Genomic DNA, 16847 nt, shown 5'->3' on the forward strand with positions numbered 1-16847 from the left:
GGGCGCGGGGCGGGGGGGCGCTGCGCGGCGCGAGCTTGTCCGTGCAGACCGCGCGGGGGCGGAGCCCGAGCCGAGGGGATCCGGGGAGGGGGAGGCGCGGGGTCCTGAAGATCCCGGGAATCCGAGGAGGGGGCGGTGCTGGGGTCCGCCAAGGTCCGGGGAGGGGGCTGTGCGGGAGTCCCGGGGTCCGAAGAAATCCGGGGAGAAGACGGCGCGGGGTCCCGCAGACCGAGGGAATCTGAGAAGAAAGGGGCGGCGCAAGAGAGGATCTGGGAGGGGGCGGTGTGGAAGGGTCCCAGGTTCCGAGGAGATCTGGGGATGGGGCGGTGCCGAGGTACGCGGGGATCCGGGAAGGAGGGGAGCTTGGAGGCTGGAGTCCGACGGGTCTGGAAAGGGGGCGCTTGGGGTCAGAGAGTGTCAGGAGGGCGGAGGCCAGCGGGGTCGAGGAGCTGACACTGAGGCGGGGGACAGAGGATCCAGAGAGAGGGTGTTGGGAGTCGTCGGAGTGGGTGGTCGTGAAGGTAGAGTTCAACTGCTGAACAGCGGATGGCCCGTGGGGCCTTCAACCCTACATCCTCAGCCCAAGACCTTGGCACTAGTTCCGCCTACGGTTCCTTTAGCCCTGAGCCTAATAAGGCTTTAAAATTGTGAGGATTCGGGGTTTTGTTTGTGTTTTGATTCTTCACTTAGGGCACACTATTCAGCTGTGGATACATTCATTTAGATGTTTACTGAGTGCCTACTATGCACCAGGAATGTGTTAGGTGTGGGATATAGCAACACTACAGGCCAAGTCCCAACCCTTATTGTAGAGAGAGGGTGCAACAATAAAGGAACAAATGAGGACGTGATGTAGAAGAAAGCTATGAAAAGGCAGTGGCAATTAAGCAAATTAATTTTTTTTTTTAATTTTTATTTTCTCTGGAAGGAGAGAGGCAGAACGTGGGGGGGGGGGGGGGAGAGGTGTGCAGAGAGAGGGGGGGGGGGGGAGACAGAATCCGAAGCAGGCTCCACGCTCTAAGCTGTCTGCACAGAGCCCAATAAGGGGCTTGAACTCAAGATCTGTGAGATCATGACCTGAGTGAAGTTGGTTCCCCAACGACTGAGCCACTCAGGCGCCCTGGTGATTAAGCAAATTTAAAGTATCCTCCTTCCCTCGGTCCAAAATGTAGCCCAGTCCTTTCTAGTTACACTTGTGCTTTCAGGTTTACTCTTATCATTGGCACAGCGTATTACCCAGCACTGTAACAAGGTAACTTGTTAATTATTATTTTTATACGTTTCTGTTTATTTAGTAATCTCTACACCCAGCATGGGGCTCGAACTCAAGACCCCGAGATCAAGAGTCATGCACTCTTCCCACTGAGCTATCCGGGCACCCCCAGGTAACTTATAATTATTGATAGCACTCCTTTTTATTCTCAGAAGTGGTAGATTTTGGAGGATAAATAATAGGGTGACCCTACACAGCTCAGACTCAAAGGCTGTGAGAGTTTCCCAAGGTCTAGAACCGCTTCTGGAACAGTGGCCATTCATTTAAAAAAGAATTACTTTGGCACAGTAGGCACAGGACTACACGGAATATAAAAAGGATGAGGAGGTGTGGTCAACGTTCCTAGTCTCATAGAGCTTACAATTTGGTAGGGAGGGAGAATCTAAAAACTAATAAAGACATAGACGATGACAAGGGCTGTGGTAAGAGCTCTATGCTGAAGGAGAGGGGATCTTATAGTGGTTGGCAAACAGGACTAGAGTGTTACTGAATTTTTACCCGAAGTTTTGGGCAGGTATTTCAAGACTGAAGAAGAGCAATCCATGCACTGAAAACAGCATATGCAGTGACTTTGAGGCAATATAGGAATGATAGGAGGCAAACAAGCCAAAAGCTGAAGAACAGGAAAGTGAGGCTGGGGAGCAGACCTGGTTTATAGTAGGGAAGTTTGGAATGCTGACTATATTGGTTTGCTAGGGCTGTCATACATAACAAGTTACCTCTGATTCAGTTGTTTAAAACGAGAAATTTATGGGGCATCTGGCTGGCTCAGTCGGTGGAGCATGCAACTCTTGATCTCAGGATTGTGAGTTCAGTCCCACATTGGGTGTAGAGATTTACTTAAAAATAAAATCTTTAAAAAAGAGAAATTTATTCTCTCACAGTTCTGGAGGTCAGAGGTGTAAAATCATGGTGTTAATAGGACACACTTTCTCTAAAGGTTCTAGGGGAGAATCCTTCCTTGCTTCTTCTAGTCAGTCTCCGGTGCCTGCAGGCATTCCTTGGCTTGAGGCTGCATATTTCCAGTCTCTGCCTCCATCTTCACATGACCTTCTCCTCTTCTGTCTTATAAGAAAACTTGTCATTGGATTTGGTGCCCACCCAGATAATCCAGGTTTATCTCATGTCACGATCCTTAATTGTAGCTACAAAGACCTGTTTTTACAAATGAGGTCATATATGGGAATTAGGGCTTGGACATACCTTTTCTGGGGCCACCATTCAACCCATTACACTGACCTTGTGGGGAAAAGAGACTTGATTTTGTGCGAAATGAGTCATTAATAAACCTATTGCCTGACATATTAAGTAGGGTAAAAACTCCATGTAAACTGTGAATTTACTTAGTTAAAAATATATGTATTTATGTGCCCAGATGTAAATAGGATTTTTTTCTGAGTGGAGGCATTATACTCTGAATTTTACTTTCTTGTTCTTACCTTTGATACTGTCAGATTATTATTTTTAAAATCGTTTTTAAAATTGGAAATGCCTGGGGCACCCGGATGGCCCAGTCAGTTAAGCATCCGACTTCCGCTCGGACTATGATCTCGTGGTTCACAGTTTGTTTGAGCCCAGTGTCAGGCTCAGTGCTAACAGCTCAGAGCCTAGAGCCTCCTTCAGATTGTGTGTCTCCCTCTCTCTCTCTGCAAACCCCTCTGCTCACACTCTTTCTCTCTTTCTCTCAAAAATAAACATTTTTTAAAAAAATAATAAAAATAAAATAAAATTGGAAAAGCCCTAGAAAGCTCTTTGCAGTTTGAAAAAAAGCTTTTGTAGGAGTATGTGAAAAGTCTTACAGTGCACGAGGAGTGGGTTTTTGTTGTTGTTGTTGTTCCTATTGCTAGAAGTATCTGAAGAAAGGATTTTAAACTATAAAAGTTTCAGTTAGAAACTTGAACTTTGAAAGTAGCTGGAATTGATTTAAAGTAAATTGTGGAAATGGTAACTGTAAGGAGATGGATGTGTTAAATAGCTTGACTGTAGTATTTATTTCACTGTGTATATATCTCAAATCATCATGTCGCACACCTTAAATGTGTACACTATTTAATAAATTAATTTAGTTGTGGAGCCATAATTATGTACATAAAAAGGTATGCACTTCCTGTTTCTGAATATGAAATGTAAAGAAGTGTCAGTAAGCTGTTTTCTAGTTGGAAGGCCCAACGAGGGACATGGTCAAGAACGGACAATGAAAGAAGGTTATACAACAGTAGGCTTAGCCAGTGTCTTGACCAGGTCCTCAAACCAGCTGCAATGAGTAACTGTTGAAACTGTACTTTGCCTTCTTAAAGCAGTGGGGAGAAGGCTTAAGTCAAGACTAAATACCCTGCCTGTCACTAGACTCACAAACATTTACATATTTACCCTAAGTCCTAGAATTTAGCTAGGTGCCATTCAGTAAATCAATCATTGCTTTCTTTACCAATGGTATCCTACAGGCTTGGGAGAGTTAATGTTCTCTCTAAATTGCCAGAGAATTCCCAAGGAGTATACCACTGGCAAAAGCTGACCATTGTTTAATAACTATTGTCCCTCTTTCATAGCAGAGTTTAATATACTGGGTTTTTTTTGCAGTAACTACTGCTTTCCATTTAATACATTTTATTGTGGGGTTTTTTTGTTTATTTATTTTTGACACAGTACAAGCCAGGGAGTGGCAGAGAGAAGGGGACAGAGGATCCTAAGGGGGCTCTGCGCTGACAGCAGCAAGCCCCATGTGGGGCTCAAACTCACGAACCAAGTTCATGAACCGCGAGATCATGACCTGAGCCAAAGTTGATGCTTAACTGACTGAGCCACCCAGGTGGCCCTCCATTTAATACATTTTAAAAATGTCAGTCTATCCTCACCACAAAAAAATAATAATTATGTGACAGCATGGAGGTGTTAGTGAATGATACAGTAGTAATCATCTTGCAGTATACAAAGGTGTAGAATCAACACTGTTGTGCACCTTAAACTCGTACAATATGTCAATTATATCTCAATAAAAATAAATAGTATGTGTGCTGTCGAAGTGAGCACTAAAAATAAGTAAAATAAATAAAAGTTATGATCTATGATTTTTCCCCATAAGAGACAGACTTCAACTGGAAAATATTTTAGGAAAGTCGATAAAGTTATTTCCAGTTTAGATACAAACAATTTCTTTATCTCACTTTTCAAAAGTAAACAGATTTTAAACTTTTCACTGAAATCACACTTCCATAAAGAAAATAGTAAGAAAAATTAAGAATCTTTTTTTAACTTGTTAAAATTTGTCTTGCTGAGCAAGTCTTCAAAATCAGTAATCTATAAGTTATGTTTAAAATAGAAGCACAAAGAACTTATTTCTGATGTTTACTCTTGAGCCCTGTCTCTGGAGGAGATTGCTGATAGCTAACTTGTCATTTAGAATCTGAGCACTTAGGACTTGCTGTCATTCTCCACCTACCTGCCCTCTAAGGCAGTGGGCTATCTGCCCACTATCTGCCCTGGCTATCTCTCCTCTTTTTGTGACTTTGGAGCATCTATTCCAAATGGTAGACAGGAGGAACACAACCCTCTCAATTTCAATGGCAGATTTTATGGATAAGTTTGAAAGTATATGACACTGTTTCTGGATTACTAGTAAAGTTTGAAATTCAAATTTCTAATTATCATCAATGACCGAAAGATGCCAAGACTGGTTTATGAGACCAAGCAACATCTTTTATTTTGAAGCAATCCTGTAGTGTATGTGGCTATATAATATAACTAATTTTTCTTCTGCTTCTTAAATGGATCAAAACAGGTTAATTATCAGGTCTGTAACTAAGGAGTCAAATCATGAAAGACTAGTGTATCTTAATCAGATTAATGAACTATTTTTTTTTTAAAAAGGGCATTTGTTGCAGCATTACTCTTTGTCTCTCTCTAATTTGAGAGAGAGAATGAGCATGAGCAAGGGAGAGGGGCAGAGGGAAAGAGAGAATCGTAATTAGGCTCCACGCTCAGCAGGGAGTCTGGGGACCCTGACATAGGGTTTGATCCCATGACTCTGGGATCATGACCTGAGCCAGAATCAAGAGTTGGATGCTCAACTGACTGAGCCATTCAGGTGCTCCTGAACTAATTTTGTTTTTAACTGTCAACTTGGAGCACAAGAACTGATTGAAAATTAACTTGTACTTGGGTATGTGTGAATGTCTTGGAATCTGTGTGATGAAAAGTATTTTGAAGAAACAAATTGAGGATTAATGAAGCCACCTGATAGTGAATCTCTCTTGTGCTGGCAACTCACTCCCCAACAGATGGTGCTAGCTCTCCTCTAGTTAGAGCTGCTCTGGTCTACCCTTTCTTAAAATGTACCATGACGTCAAAGGTAAAGAGTAATGTGGTGATTTGCATAGAATGCATTGTAAACTTTCTTCTATTGCTCCTGAACTTTGGTTTATAAGACATTATTCCACACAATCTAGTTGAAAAATTTATGATCATATCCTCTTTTGAAGTTGATTTCTTCCACAGCAGCTTTAGGAAATAATTTAAAAGGTCATTTATATGATAACAATGCTAACTTTTTTCAGAAAAAGTTAACTTACCGAAGGTCTGTCACTTTACCCAACATATTCCCTAAAATGGCACTTGGATCTTGAAAATGTTAGAGGTAGTGGTTAATGTTTAGTGATGGTCTTCTGTATTTTAAAGATAGTTACCAGGAACTGGGGATGAAGTTACGCTTCCGAATTCTGAAAGTCTTGGCCCAGTATTCCCCAAACTTAAGTCATTTTTGTATATCCTATGAGATTTTTGCCATGATGCACTTCTTTACCGTAATAGGCTTACTATTTTTTCTTTAAATTGGCTTACTTTTATTTTAAAAGAACACTCTATCACCAATATTAATTTTAAAAGTTTCACAGAGGGTAGTCATTACAAAATATCATTAAAAAATTTTTTAATGTTTATTTATTTTTGAGAGAGAGACAGAGAGTAAGTGGGGGAGGGGCAGAGAGAGAGGGAGACCCAGAATCTGAAGTAGGCTCCCGGCTCTGGGCTGTCAACACAGAGCCCGACACAGGTCAGTTCACAGGAGATCATGACCTGAGCCGAAATGGGATGCTTAATTGACTGAGTGACCAGGCACCCTACAAAATATCATTTAAAAAAAAAAAAAGTAAATTCTAGCCAATTACCTTTTTTTAAAAAAATTTTTTTTAACATTTATTTATTTTTGAGACAGAGAGAGAGAGAGCATGAACAGGGGAGGGTCAGAGAGAGGGAGACACAGAATCTGAAACAGGCTCCAGGCTCTGAGCTGTCAGCACAGAGCCCAACGCGGGGCTCGAACTCACGGACCGCGAGATCATGACCTGAGCCGAAGTCGGCCGCTTAACCGACTGAGCCACCCAGGCGCCCCAAATTACTTTTATCTACAAAGGTTCCAAGACCGAGGCCCGCTCTCCCTTAAAAAGGGAATTAATCATTCAATAGAGAGATGTTAAAGCCACACTAGTACCAAACTAAAACTCTCCCCTAATGTAGAGTATTAAAAGGGGACCAATTCTCACCCTATGCAAGTCAATATTTAAAGCTGCGTCAGTGTAACACATAAAACCATCTGTGGTAGTACCACCAATGGTAAGTTGTCCTGCATTTGAGGAGACATTCTAGCTAGAGAGAGATGCACATGTAAACAAAGCATTATAATACAGTTTCATTAGTGGTACACAAAGATTTCAGGGTACTATGTAGAACAAGATGGAAACATTAGCTCTCTGTGGAGAAGGGAGGCTGCAAGTTATGGTAGAGAAAATTGATGTTTGAGCTATTTATTGAAGGGTGAGTATAAAGTCACTGAGGAGCAGAAAAAACAGGACATTTCAGAGACAGTGAACTACCTGGTGGTGGGGGTAGTGTGGTGTGCTCAACAGAGGGGGCGGGGCAGGAGGAAGAATGCTAAAGAAGTTGGAATGGAGATTAGGAGCCGAATTTTGAGAGGTTCTGTGTGTGTGTGTGTGTGTGTGTGTGTGTGTGTGTGTGTGTAGCTTTGTCTTAATTCTTTTGGTAATGGGACTCCATCAAAAGTTTTTAAACAGGGGATTAAGAAAATCAGATCTGTGTTTTATAAGGATAATTCTGGCAGAGATGCATAGGATGAATTGCAGGGAGTAGTGAAACAGAGCCTGGTGCAAGCAGATCAGGTAAAAGTCTCTTGCATGTAATGTATTTTCTCTTGAAAACAATATTTCTTAAATCAGAAAAAGACAAATGCTGATTCCACTTATATGTGGAATCTAAAAAAGAAATCGAGTTCATAGATACAGAGAACAGACCGGTGGTTTCCAGAGGCAGGGGATGGTGATTAGGCAAAATGGGTGAAGAGGGTCAAACAGTACAAACCTCCAGTTATAAGAAAATGTACTGTGTGGTGACTATAATTAACAATACTGTATTATATATTGAAGGTTGCTAAGAGAGTAGATCTTAAAAGTTCCCATAACAAGAAAACAAAAATTTGTAACTACGTGTGGTGATGGATATTAACTGTACTTATTGTGGTGATCATTTCATCATAGATACACATATCAAATCATTATGTTATACACCTAAAACTAATACAATGTTGTATGTCAGTTATATCTCAATTAAAAAATATATACACCCTGTGTAACCAACACTCTAAATATAGAACAGTTTCATCACCCCCAGAAATTTCCCTTATTCTGCCTTCCAGTAACCCTCCTCCCCAAAGTTGATCACCACTTTTGTTTCTATCGACATGTAAGCAGAACTCTGTTCTAGCTTCAGTGCCATGGAAGGGCTTCAAGCCACTGCAGAACTTGGCTTCAGGTGTTGTAGGGAAACCACAAGAGGTGGTTGTGGAACTGGGGCTGGATAACGGGAATCTGGACCTTACCCTCTGTGGTCTCCAGCTGGAGTCAGTGGTGTGTGCATCTGTCATTGGCTTTTTGGTGGGTCTCATATTTGTTTAGACTTCTCCAGTTGTCTAGAAACTGACTTTATGTGAAATGGAGAATGCAGCTTTCACAAACACTGGCTGAAAATTTCACAAACACCAGCTGAAGTAATTCAAGGTAGTGTCAACCCCTTGATGAGCTTGGCTCTGTTCAAAAGGGGAATGTTGGGGTTGAGTCATCTTTGGAGACACTAGCCTAAAGAAGGAGTCATCAAAAATTCAGAGCCAGGTGGACACCTATGGAAAGCTGAAGAGAACAAACTTTAACCTGAAGGAGGAACTAATTCCCCTGATAAAAGAACTTAATGAAGAAAGATCTAGACACTCAAGGCCAGAAGAAATGATGGCTGAAGTTATAAGAATGATCTGGTCCCTGAGCTAGCAGTCACCATATCTCAATAAGCTTTGCAACAGATCCCTCATTATCCCTCCAAAGGGTGGGCTTGGTCTGAAAGCAGGGCTGATTTTTCCCTCTGCTCAGGCCTCCTGTGCTGCCAGGCCACATTCACCCAGCTGTGCTCCGATATGAGGTTCATTACTACCCCCGATCCAAGGACATAGTTCCTGTGGAAACCTCCTTTTTCTTCCCATTTCCTGGGAAGCACTTATAGAGAGCCCTCTTCTTGGGCTGGAGTTTCTCCTGCACCTCTGAATCCTAAAAACAGAAGCTCTTTTGAAGTGAATCCAAATTTCAGATGAACCAACTATGGGAGCCAACATCATGAAACTAGAGACTTTCAAAATGATGTCTCTTCAAAAAGAATTTTAATCTCATTCATCGGTATTTTATTTATTTGATCTGATTTTATCTATTTGAGAGACAGAATGAGCATGAATGAGATGGGAGAGGGGAAGAGGGAGAGAGGGAGAGAGAGAGAGAGAGAGAGAGAGAGAGAGAGAGAATCTTAAGCAGCCTCCATGCTCAGCGTGGGGTGAGGGGGGTGGGGATAGAGGTGCCTATACAGAACCTGATCCCATGACCCGGGATTTTGACCTGAATCACCCAGGTGTCCCGTCATTCATCAGCATTCTATGTAGATATGTATGTAGGTATGTATGTATTATTTTAGAGAGAGAGAGAGCAGGGGAGAGAGAGAGAGAGAAAATCCCAAGCAGTCTTCACACCCAGTGCAGAGCCTGACCCGGGGCTTGATCCCACAATCCTGGGATCATGATCTGAGCTGAAATCAAGAACCGGCTGCTCAACCAACTGAGTCACCCAGACACCCCCAGCAGCATTTTAAATGCTACTTCAAGGAGGTGCCTGGATGGCTCACTGGGTTGAGCATCAGATTGGATTTTGGCTTAGGTCATGATCCCAGGGTCATGGGATCAAGCCCCACATTGGGCTCTGTGCTGAGCATGGAGCCTGCTTGGGATTTTCTCTCTCTCTCTCTCTCTCTCTCTCTCTCTCTCTCCTTCTCCTCTGCTCAGACTCTCTGTATTTCTCTCTCTAAAATAGAATAAATAAAAATAAATTTTAAAAACTGCTACTTAAAGGACTATACTTGTGCTCAAAATGACATCCAATAGAACTTTAGTTCTCAGAACACTGTTTTATAAATATTTTTATACAGTTTTATAAAGTTATTTTTACTTTCTTTTGCTCTACGCATTGTATCAATATTGTGTTTTACTTAACTATATATGCCGTTTATCAGTAGTGTACAATAGTGTATAATTGCAAGTGGATTCTGGGGTTTTTCACAGGGTCCCAGACAAGATTGATTCCTAGCTGTGTCTAGTGATTCAATAACACACATTTTATTGGCTTTTCCTTTTTGCCTGTATCACTCCCCTGTTTTCTGGAATTATCTTCCAAATAAGTCACCTGCACTTATGGGTCCCTGGCTCTGCTTCAGGGGAATCTAAGCAAAGACATTGGAATGTGCATCCAGCCATACTACATATAATAGACTCTCTTGCCTTCCATCACTAAGGTTGTAGTTAATGTGGACATTGCCATCAAAATGAAACTTAGTGACATCTCTCTGAACGTCAGTCCTTGTCAGAGAGAGAGCATGCAATGACAATGTAATCTCCAGACGGTGCATGCCTCTGGTCCATGAATTCTCTAAACCTCTCCCGTGCTGTGCCTTCTCACGTTCCTGAATATATCAGTCACATTAAATCAATGAGATTGAGCTGCTCCTTGCTTATTCCATTGTTTTTCTGTATCATCCAGAAAAGTATTGGAATCTTTGGTCATAGGTGTCTTTCAATAGTGGTGCAGTCTCAGTAAGTGTCTGGCAGCAAGCTAGTAATTTGTTTTCAGTAGAAAAATGGTGAGCAGTTGCATTGGGTAATTTTAGGAGCTGAGAGCCTGGAGAAGTTCTGCACTTAAGCCAATCCTGTATGTGTCAGAGACAGCCTCATTAGAGCTAGTCGCACACCCTGTCAATCTCAGAGTGGATGATAAACATCAAGAGAGAGCATTGTCCAATGCAAAACACTGGGCATGAACACAGTCTTTTTATTTATTTATTTATTTATTTGTTTATTTATTTATTTATTTATTTATTTATTTATTTATTTATTTATTTTTAATCACCTGCAGCCTCTCAAGCCAACATATGCCTTTGAACTGAGAGTTTCAGAACTAGAACAGCGGTCAGTTAGCGGTATCTTTAGGATTCATAGTCACAGGCCCTTAGACCGGCAACAGGGTCGAGCTGGTAGAAACATTCTTCAAAAGTCTAGTGATTCTCGGCTCTCTGTTCTTATTTAAGAGAAAAACACCAAAAAATGGATTGGAAGCTTGGCCAGGGTGTGTTAATTGGTGGCTTCACTATACTAATACTTAGGTCTTATTTTGTAGATGCCCAAATATCGGCAACTGCAGGTTTTTTTCCTCCTGGGCTAAGTTTTTGTTTATTTGTTTATTTGTTGTTGTTCTATTTTTCAGGAGAGAGAGACCCCTTTTATCCTCCTGTAGAAGGTGCAAGCCTGGCTATTATTCTAGGAGCTGAGTAGGGACAGGACACTAAGGTTCTCACAACTCAATACATGGAATTTAACTTAACCTTCCTTTTTTACCATTTGTCTTGCTTCCCTGAAATATCCCTGAGGCTAGAGCTCTGTTTTAACTTTTACAGTGAGAATACCTGTCTTCTTCTGTTGGGATGGGAAAGGCACCCAACACCCACCCACCTAGGTGCCTGGCTATGCAATGTTAGAGCTGGCATCTGGAGATCTAGCTGCTCCTTATATGGGCTTATAACTAATCTTGTCACTTCAAAATGGCAGGTACCTCATTATCTCTCCAAAGGGTGGGCTCGGTCTGAAAGCAGACACAATTAGATACTCTTTTAGGCGGGGTTCCCTAGAAGCAAAGCCTGATATTGGGATTCTTGAGCAAGCGATTTATCAAGGGCTGGCTCTCAGGAAATTGTTGGGGAGTGAGGGATGCAGGATAAGGCCATAGAAGCTAAGCAAAGGTGTGGTTTCAGAAGATATCTAGCCTTGGCCTGATCTGCTGGGGAGCTCTAGAGTGTGTATTGCCCTGCTATAAGGCAGGGGCTTTTATGCCCGAGCATCAGTCAGTCATGCAAGTAGTTCAAGATCCCCAGCATCTCTAGGGAGGGTGGCTCCCCTAAGCTGTGGACGATCAGTTTGCTACAGCAGGGTACAGATGTAAATCCTTAGTAGTTAACACTGCAGCAGCTAGGATGGGTGCACTGTCTTGCTTAAGGGAATCAGGGCAGGAGAGCAATAGCTATTACTACAGGTACAGAAGTAAAGAAGAGGAAATAGTCATTTAAAATTTTTTAAAGTTGGGGTGCCTGGCTGACTCAGTTGTTAAGAGTATGGGACTCTTGATCTCAGGGTAGTGAGTTTGATCCCCATGTTGAGCATAGATATTACTTAATAAAACTTCAAATGTTTTAAAGTTAATAAATATTGTAAATACCAGAAAATCCAGAAGAAAAATATTACAGGTGCCTGGAACCTCTCTATGGTACTATTTCTCCTTTCTTACTTTACTCCATAGACAACTTTGATCCCTCTCTCTCTCTCACACACACACACTTTTTAAGTTATCTGTATGCCCAACGTGGGGCTTGAACTCACAACCCCAAGATCAATAGTCACATGCTCTACTGACTGAATCACCCAGGCGCCCCTGATCTCTTCTTCATATGACAATGGTTTGTAATATTTTCTATAAGGAGCATAAATTTAGTTTAGCATGATTGGTTGAAATTTGTTTTTTACTATTGATAATCTGGAAAAGTTTTTTTTTTAATGTTTATTTTTGAGAGAGAGACAGAGACAGAGACAGAGAGACCGAGAGAGAGACAGAGTGTGAATGCAGGAGGGGCAGAGAGAGAGGGAAACACAGAATCCAAAGCAAGCTCCAGGCTCTGAGCTGTCAGCACAGAGCCTGACATGGGGCTCAACCTCACAACCGCAAGATCTGACCTAACCCAAAGTCTGATGCTTAACTGACTGAGCTGCCCAGGCACCCCTGGAAAAAGTTTTTTTTAGCTTCATATTTCATGACTAGTAATGACTCTGATGTCATGCATATTTTTAGAATTATTGTCAAATATAGTAAAGCCTCATATGAGCTGTCAAATTTCAAGACATTTCAAGTTTTCTTGGGCAGTGATCAACCTTTTTTTTTTTAATAGGCCGCATTCATCAATCAATTTGTCTGCCATATCCTATCTCAGATGAATATAATGAGCTTTATGTTATCCTTATTGGTGCCAGTAATTTGCATTAAATCAAGAATCATTTAAATCTTCTTCCAATGACTGACGTGTCATCAGCCTTTGTCAAGAGCAGCTGCATCAGGTATGCTGAGACAAAATCTAGTACTTTGCAATGCCTGTATAATGTATGACTTCATAGACAGATATACTCATTGTGTATAGTCCTCCTAAGTTTGTACGCTGCAAACAATAATTCTGATAAATTCTATTATGTACAATCTCCTTCAAAAGAGGGGGGAGAAACTATGATACATTTATAATTGTATACATTGCATTGTTGAGTATATCACGAAAGGATAGTACTTCCTGTTTGACTAGGAAGATGAAAATATATTCTTGCCTTCCTAACAATTTTACATATCTAGTGTTTGGAAGAATTTCCAATAACTGGCTTTTACCTCCATTTATTTCAAACCTTGTTTCTTCTCCTCTACCACATACTTATGGTGCCATCCATTGGAGGATAAGGTCACATTGCAATATGACCTTTGGTTCTGCACCTCCAGTGTAACAGGATGCCTGGTGAGTTGATATAGCAGACAGTAGGAATATTATTGGAAGCCATTTCTATACTTGGACAACCAGCAGTACTTTCCTCTACACAGAGGTGACTACAATACACATAATTATAGTCCAGTAACTGAAACCAAACGTACACCCAGTTCAATTTCCCATTACATGGATCCCAAAATGTTTATGGCCATTCCCATGTGACATGACCAAGGGAAAGTCTTTCAGAAGGAAAGTCAGAACAGAAAGAGATCTTAAGTCTTAGGTGATTGTGATTGAAATATCTTCTTCAAATTTACTCCAACATATGACCATGTGAAACCATTTCTAAGCCCTTTTCGGCCCTTGAAGATTAAGCTCCATTGAGCTTCATGGTTCATCTGCCCCTGGGTAGAACATGTGGAATAATATTTATCCAGGAACATTTAGTTTATTTATGCTGTTGTAACAATAGCGGTAGGAAAAAAACAGCCACTATGTTCCAAATGTTCTTGAGATTCAGGAACACCCTTTTATTCACAAATCCAACCCTTCTCTTTGATCTTAATCACTGGTTTTTGAATAAATTCTTCCCAAATTTCACTTCTGTTTCTTCCTCTTTCTTGTCACAGGAATTTTGAACTGTGAAGTCTCATTCTTCTTGTTAGACCTGTGTTTCCAAGAATCTTGCTGACCAAGACTCATCCTTACCAAATGAGTCATGTTCATCTAATTCTGCTAATTCAGTGCAATTTAATTCTAACATATTAATACACAAAGTATTTTTAAGACATATATCTATATTATGCTTTAATCACTTATTTCTAACCATGTATATTAATATACTTTTATACCCAGAAAATTTCCATGTTTTATATACTTATTAATCTTAAAAATTCCCTCAGAATAGATTTATTTCTCTTTTGATCAATTTTTTTAATGTCTACTTATTTATTTTGAGAGAAAGAGAGAGAGAGCATGTGCGAGTGTATGTGAGTGGGGGAAGGGAAGACAGAGAGGGAGAGAAAGAATCCCAAGCAGGTTCTGCAATATCAGCACAGAACCCGATGCAGGACTCGATCTCATGAACCATGAGGCCATAACCTGAGCTGAAATCAAGAGTCAGATACTCAGCCAACTAAGCCACCCAGGTGTCCCTCTTGTGATCAGTTCTATATTTTGTCATAAAAAAATATGTGGCAATATGTCAAGGGATGGTGGCCAACTTCTCTGGTATGAGTAGCAGAGGGTAAAAGTGGAATCCACTGCCACAATATTTTTACCTTATAGACCAATTAACACTTTTCAAAAAGATGTTTCGGTCAGTTTTTAAGGCATTTCCACTTTAAAGCTTGCTGTCCTGTCACTATTATGGATTGGTTAAGCCGGTTATCTGTAGAGTGATGTAATTTCCTTGCATATATGAGTCTCAATACCACTGAAGTCTTTACTAATTATTGCTGTTTCAGATACCAAGTCAACCAAAGTTAACTAACAAACACTTGCTCAGCTTCTATATTGATTTAAAAATATACAATAAAACTAATGGAAATATTAGTACTCAAAAGTCAAAAAAGGACACGGGAAACACTTCCTAGAATTTTCGAGTTTGAAACTAGAATCTAGGTTAAAGTGTGTGGAGTTTGTTTATTTCACAGCCTTGGGTATTTGAAGATCAGATTCTCTTAGATTAGCAGTACGATAGATGATCCTATTGTGCAATGTAGAAACTGTGGTTTAACATGATCTTGCATAAAACTTAACCATTAATTGAAAGCAGACAAATAGACTGGTCATGAGTTGGCAACTTTGGTCTTTCTACTTATTTATTTACTTATTTTGCTTAGTTTTTTTTCTTTAACTTCACCTTCAATGTTCAATCTATGAGCTAAAAATGCATATTTTATGTGTATATTTTATTATATTTATTGCAGACTTAATTTTTAAAAAATATTTAAATAAGGGGCTCCTGGGCAGCTCAGTTGATTGAACATTTGATCTTGATTTTGGCTCGGGTCATGATCCCAGGGTTGTGGGATAGAGCCCTATTTTGGCTCAGCATGGAGCCTGCCTGGGATTGTCTCTCTTTCCCTCTGCTCCTCTCCCCTACTAATGCTCTGTTTCTGAAATAAAATTTAAAAACATTTTTAAGTAAGGGCCACCTGGGTGGCCTAGTAAGTTAAGCAGCTGACTTCGGCTCAGGTCATGATCTCACCATTTGTGAGTTCAAGCCCTGCATCGGGCTCTGTGCTGACAGCTCAGAACCTGGAGCCTGCTTCAGATTCTGTGTCTTCCTCTCTCTCTGCCCCATTCCCTGCTCGTACTCTGTCTCTTTCTCCCTCTCTCAGAAATAAGTAAACATTTGGGGCACCTGGGTGGCTCAGTCGGTTAAGCGTCCGACTTCAGCTCAGGTCACGATCTCGTGGTCCGTGAGTTCGAGCCCCGCGTCGGGCTCTGGGCTGATGGCTCCGAGCCTGGAGCCTGCTTCCGATTCTGTGTCTCCCTCTCTCTCTGCCCCTCCCCCGGTCATGCTCTGTCTTTCTCTGTCTCAAAAATAAATAAACTTAAAAAAAATTTAAAAAAAAATTTTAAAAACATTTTAAATAAGACTACAACAATGTAAAAGTCTCACTATTGCATAGTTTCCTCATTTCCCTTCTTTTTTCTCTCTCTCTCCTTCAAATGCTTTGCGTTATTCTTCTTTTTTGTCATTGTAGTTTCTCTAGTATTCTAAAATTATGTGGCATAAGATCTCTTTTAATGATGAATGTAAATCACTGGACATTACAGGAGTCCCTGGGTGGCCCAATAAGTTGAGTGTCTGACTTCGGCTCAGGTCATGATCTCACGGTTCATTAGCTCGAGCCCAGTGTCGGATTCTGTGCTGACATCTCAGAGCCGGGAAGCCTGCTTTGAATTCTGTGTTTCCCTCTCTTTCTGCCCCTCCCCTGCTCAAGCTCTGTCTTTCTCTGTCTCTCAAAAAAAAAAAAAAAATCATTGGACATTCCAGTGTAATAACTTTAAGTCTTTTATTCCCATCTCAAATATAATGGCATACATTGTAACACAATTAATTTGATTCTGTGCTAAACCCTGATATCGAATGTTATAGTCAAATATGGGCTTTAAAGCTTTCAAAGAATATGATAGATCCATCTTACATGTCCTCGTAATTGGAGATCTCTGAATGGTCAAGTGTTACTGGAGAAAGAAACTAATATCTGGGTAACAACACACTTGGGTAAAATTACAAACACACTTTATTTATTTATTTATTTTTAGTGTTTATTTTTGAGGGAAAGAGAGAGTATGCGAGTGGGGGAAGGAGAGGGAGGGGGAGACAGAGAATCCCAAGCAGGCTCTGTGCTGTCTGTGCAGAGCCCAATGCAGGGCTCAAACTCATGAACCATGAGATCATGGC

At 40.9% G+C, this 16847-nt stretch overlaps 1 long non-coding RNA gene across 1 annotated transcript; it reads left to right on the top strand.

Annotated features, from left to right (window-relative positions):
* The first annotated feature begins 1033 nt into the window (after positions 1 to 1033).
* On the top strand, positions 1034 to 14235 carry LOC125166760 (uncharacterized). Its single transcript, XR_007152527.1, has 3 exons — positions 1034 to 1385; positions 12854 to 13019; positions 14059 to 14235. It is a non-coding gene; the product is annotated as an uncharacterized LOC125166760 (long non-coding RNA).
* The last annotated feature ends 2612 nt before the right edge of the window (positions 14236 to 16847 follow it).

The sequence above is a fragment of the Prionailurus viverrinus genome, chromosome B2, assembly GCF_022837055.1.
Source record: "Prionailurus viverrinus isolate Anna chromosome B2, UM_Priviv_1.0, whole genome shotgun sequence".
NCBI lineage: Eukaryota > Metazoa > Chordata > Mammalia > Carnivora > Felidae > Prionailurus > Prionailurus viverrinus.